We start from the raw sequence: 5,905 nt of genomic DNA on the forward strand, positions 1-5,905 counted from the left end.
ATAATTATTACTTATAATGTACACTGTCATATCAGAATTATAAGAGTTTTCCATTATTTTGGAACATGTACTAATAACATTCTGTACAAATACAGCCCAAAGAAAGCCAAACATTATTTCATATTTGACAAACATTATTTCATATTTGACAAGGCCAAATATGTCATTTTTGAACTTTAGGGAACCTAATATCTTAAAGGATTAATTAGACCAGAAAACAACAAAATTTATAATTTTATCTTGAAAAGTTTGTCAAATATCAAAGGTTTAAAATGCTTGATATTACAAAATAGGATCACAGATAACTGTAAAATAAGTCAATCATTTAAGCAAAGTGATAACTCAAAGATTTCAAAGAAAGGCAAAAACCTTTATTCTTTGAGAAAGGAGACTTAGTTTTCCAAACAATAAACCTTATTAAAAACAGCATAAAGCCAATTAAATTTGTTTTTCAAAATTTTATAAACAATCTATAAAATTTGAGTCATATGACTCATAAGATTTGGTCATTACAGCCCTTATTAAGGGGTTGATTAATTCTTCAAGAAAAACTTGTTAATATGACACAGGGGCCCATATTCCAGTCTTGCATCAGTATGCCTTTGACATTAATGTTTAATTTATAGAGAAACTGAAGTTATTTTTTCTCTCAGAATCAGCTCTTACAACCTCGTGTGCCCACCTCTTCTGTGATAGTCCCTTGGCCTTGAAGAGTTGAATAGCTTTACTTTCTGGCCCTGTGTCTCGTGAATGCAGTTTATTTTGATTAGTATCTTCTATCAGATATGAATTCAAGGCTCTAACTGCTGTCAGTGTTAAGATTTAGCAGGACTTAGTGTCCTTCTTAGACTAAGAAATCAAAGCCCTGTAACTTAATGACACAAGGACTTTAAAAATACAGTCAGAAAGTTACACAGATGTAATCTCAATTAAATTTTTTTATACTCTCAGTTTTTTTAAGCAAACCGAACTTAGTAATAATGATGTATGAATTATTTCAATAAACCATAAGATCTGTTTATCAGGCCAGTTACCCAAGGCAAAAGAAAAGAATTTGCTGTTCCCTATGGGAAATATTATGTTAGAAAAAAATCCTTTTAAGATATAACTTTTATTTTTATGTTTTAATTCTTAAAATTTTTTAGCATTAGGCCACAGCAGTTAGAACCCAAAAGGGGAAAAAAACACAAACTTTCACAAATTGAAAATGAGTTGAAAGATAGAGTTATTATTTTAGTCCTTTTAAAATGTGAGAGAAAGCTTAAAAAACAGCGAGACACAGTAAAAGTTGAATTTTCCATTAAAAGTAGTATAATGTCTTGTAATTTAAGAGTAAAGCAATATTCTAATAAAATTTTGTAGTTTGAATGAATTCTTCAGTGTTTAAGGTTTTTTTAATCAAAATTTAATCTCTAGAAAAACCATTATAATTTTCATTTAATTATATGCAACTTGATCAATGAAACTTTTTTTTAATATAAATCCTCTTGTTATGACTTGCACGGATCATTCATGACATGATTGGACTTTCTGGTTTGTCCTGACCATCCTTCTTTTTTAAACAACCAGTCATTTTATTCTAGGACAAATTTACCATACAAGATTCTTTCCCGTATAAAATTATTTGTGTTTAATATTTCTTACCAAAAATACCTCTTTATTTCTGTAACATTCTTTAAATCCCCCTTATTTCCTAGTTCCTTTTACATTGTTTTATAAATAAACTTTAAATAAACTTTGAATTAGGCAAAAATTATTCACCTTTTAAAAAGGACACATTTATTTTTTAGAAATAATGTTTTTCTACAATATTTTTATTGAAAAATACCCAATTCATAACATATCCATTATTTAATTTAATATAACTTTAGATTCTAAATTATGATAAGTGTATCCAGAAGTATTTATCCCATTAAATTTACCTAATTGTTTTGTTTTAATAGTTTTCCTAGATTATTTATAAAAACTATGTTAGTCATCATTTAGAGTTATGAAACCACCACTGAAAAATTATAACTGAGACAGTGAAAGGGATCTGACCTACTGACTCCATCTTGTTTCTAGCTTCCAAGCTATCCTTTTTCATTCCTGAGCCAAGGCTGAACTAACTTTGATGGGAACTAGTTTATAGTTTACCTTTGAAACAAGGATGACAACAGTCCTTTCTCAAAACAAACCCCCTTCCTACCTGGAGACTAAACTGCCTAAAGCCACAGTATTAGAAATTATGGTTCAGGATTCATGCAGCTGCAGGCTGCAAGATTCTAAATCTCCTCAAATTGCTACTAAGGATAACATCACTATTGTAAAATTTAAAATCAGTGCTTGAGATATTTTGCAGACTCTGCACACTATGGATCAGCTGGCACCACCCAGACTGATACACTGGCTCATCTAGTCTTGTGGCCCCCACTTCAGACCTAACTCAGCCCAAGAGGACACCTTCTACTCCCTATGATTTCATCTTCAACCCAGCCAATCAAAACTCCCAACTCGCTGGCTCACTTACCACCAAACTGTACTTAAAAACTCTGATCCCTGAATTCTTGAGAAGACTGATTTGAATAATAACAAAACTTCAGCCTTCCACACAGCTGGCTCTGTGTGAATTACACTTTCTTTATTGCAACTCCCCTGTCTTAATAAATCAGCTGTGGCTGGGTAGTGGGCACGGTGAAACTGTTGGGTGGCTGCAGTTATTTCCCTGTCAACTATTTTATAGCCTGTGAATTTTAGGTGTTTACCTAAGTAAGAACCTTAAGATTAACTAAATAATTTAAGATTTAGCAATTTTTATTAAACCAATATTAACATCTTATGTATCAAAAATTACAGAAGCAAAGATTATTCTATTCTGGGCTTGGTTTATAGTTTTGCAACCCTTCTGCCAAATTTTGACACCTTATAGTATTTGACAGGGATAACTATGAAACTGCTTGATCAATAAATTCAAACAAAAATGTATGCTGGAAATTCTTAAAATATTTCTAATACTACTTTACCAATAATTTTAAAGCTAGCTTATTTATTAAAATTTTTACTTAATTCACAAAAATGGGAAAAAGCCTTTGACTGGTCTTTTCTTTTTTTCTGATAAAGTATTTGATTTAAGTGCTTTTATTTTTCTTAAGCCAGTTAATTAGAGTTTTGTATGTTTTTATTAGTGAAACATTATGTACACAGCTCATAGATACATAGACATATTAGGAATGGTGATAGAAGTACATCTTATAGATTCATAAGACTTTTTTTAGAACAAAACAGGTATATTTCTATTAGACTACCAGATACAGAAGAAAGTGTGTTATGGGATGGATAGTATGAATGACAAATAATACAAATATATTTTATTTGAAATAAACAAAAATGCATACACAGCTCAATGAGTAACAAACTGTTTGGAAACAAACTTTTACCTGACTATGTTACTGAGCAGAAACGAAACGTAAGCATGAACACCTTTTATTTTTGACATGTATCTGGAGATAGGTAGGAAGACACTACTTGTTTTTTTAAAAAACTGACCTTCCCCTTAAGGCCTGGTTGTAGAAGTGTAAACAATGTAAATGAATCCACTATTACCAGTTGTCATATCAGATCTATGTCACCTGTGTATTCTGAGATTACACATATACCTGCCAATATACCTGAGAAAGATTACTTTATCACAGTTACAATTGATTTCTTGGCAGGCAGAAGTGAGGAAGAGTAATTTGAAATAAGCTTTACATCCTATTTAGAGGAAATCACTAGTATTTCCTTAAATAACAGGTTACAATAGAAAGACACTGCCTGGAAGTTATCCTTTTCACTTTGGGTCATTTTTAGTTTTTATGACTTACATAGATGTTTAATTCATTTGCTTATAGTACGATCTTGCTATAAAGTACTAAAGCACAAGATACCTAGTATTCCTTCAACATCTGCATTTTTCAAGTTTTATACTCTACATTCACAGTATTTCAGCAGTTCCTGAATGTTTAAAAAAATGGATAAAATGCTTCTAAAAATGCAGATGTCTATAACTACAATGGTACTAAGATGGGAAGGAGACAATGAGAGAAGGGATAAAAGCAAACATGTTCATTTTCAGGGAATGTGGTTCAAGTCTTTGGATTTAAAAACAAGTTCCCCAGAGAAGCTGGCACTTCCTTTGCCCTCCAAAAAGGACCCAAAAAGTCCCAATCCAAACTCTGGAAAGTCACAATTACAAGATTCAATAAATGATGATCAAAGCAGTCAGAAGGAGAAGGATGAATGTGTCCATTTAGCTATAGATTGTAGCATAGCCTCTTTAGGTGTTGGTGAATCAGTAAAAACCAGTGAAGTACCAGAAGTGGTTGGAAGGATAGGGGTAGAAAGTAATGACCATAATACTGTGTCTAAATCAGTAGCAGGGCTTCATGGCTAGGAAACTTTTTTAAACAGTAAAATGTCATTAGGATAGATTTCTCTCTCACCAACATTAAATGTGTCAGAATTAACAACAACAAAAAAATGGTTTACACATAGATATAGCAATAACAGAAAACTACAAGGCAGAGAACACAAAAGAATCAAGATAATGCTATAGGTTCAACAGTATTCCATGAGGCCAGAAAACCAGTTAACTTTGAAAACCCTAACAAAATATCACTCTTGTTTATAAATCACTTATTTATCATATGACTACACATGGAATCTTTGTCTTTTCACATACTGACGAATCCTACATTCAGCCTTTAAGCATTCTGCATATCTTTGCCAGTCTTGTAGCTGACTATCTTGTTCTAGTCGATTTTGGTGCAGGTAACTGGAAGCTGCTGGCACAAGGCCTTGAATGTGGTATCTGACAGTGTTTGATAGTTTTCACTAATTGCTGTCTGATACTCATTTTCTGCATTCTCTATGATTTTAATAAACTCCTTGGCAGTTTGGGCTTCATTCAAAACAGCGATTCCTGTACATCTTTATGACTAACCAACTGAACGATGCCAACTTCATAATAGTGAACCTGAATCTTAAGCACTCCAACCACCTGGGCTGTAGGTGGTGTGGTGGTGAACTTCTACTCTGATCTCCAACCACCATTCCAGAAGTTTTTAGGCTGAAACTGGTGGCTTTCAATATGTGCAATAATAGTTTGTTGCTAATTGATAGTTTTAGCATAGACAGTACAGAAAACGTTGGAATAATAGTCTTTCACATAGGCTCTTAAAGCATAGTCACAGGATTCTCTCCAAGACTTCAGACCTCCATCTACTTCTTCTGGCTGGGGGTCACTTGATTCTTTCTATAAGTGATCAAATTTAAAGGAAATTTTGTTTCTTGGATCTCAAAATCTGCTATTACCCAGGTCACTGTGCTGTGTAATTAAGACCTGCTCTTCATATCCTTCTATCTTCACAGGCATGAACTGATCCATGTTATACTGTACAAATGCATGTGCTGCCCCTTCCCTGAGGAGACTGTCATTATTAAGTAGTAGCTGAACATCATTGAATGCTTCATTAAATTCTTCTGGGGGTGCATGGGTGATGAATTTAGCAGCTATGCCTACCTTCTCCTCATCCGACACACAATCATCGAAGTCGGCCATCTTGGGCTGTTCTAAGACTTTTTTTTACACTTTCAAAATGATAACCTGTTTTATTACCCTAGGTAATTGTCAGCTAAATAACTACAAATTTTTGTATTGAAGAAAATAACCCTTAGGTGAAAAATTAGGTGACAAAAATGTACATCTCAAAGTAAAGAGAGAAAAAGTCTGGTGTGCTATATAGGGAAATCAAAACCAGCTTAATTGCCAGTTAAACATAAAATAGAAATCCATCATAAAGGCCTTTTAAATATATACACACACAAACACACACACACTCACACACAAAGATTCTGTAACTTTTACTTCAGAACTCTAGCCATGAGA

General features: G+C 33.0%; 1 pseudogene; it reads right to left on the reverse strand.

Moving 5' to 3' along the window:
- Positions 1-4,721: 4,721 nt before the first annotated feature.
- On the reverse strand, positions 4,722-5,578 carry LOC129024903 (F-actin-capping protein subunit alpha-1-like; annotated as a pseudogene).
- Positions 5,579-5,905: the final 327 nt, after the last annotated feature.

The sequence above is a fragment of the Pongo pygmaeus genome, chromosome X, assembly GCF_028885625.2.
Source record: "Pongo pygmaeus isolate AG05252 chromosome X, NHGRI_mPonPyg2-v2.0_pri, whole genome shotgun sequence".
NCBI lineage: Eukaryota > Metazoa > Chordata > Mammalia > Primates > Hominidae > Pongo > Pongo pygmaeus.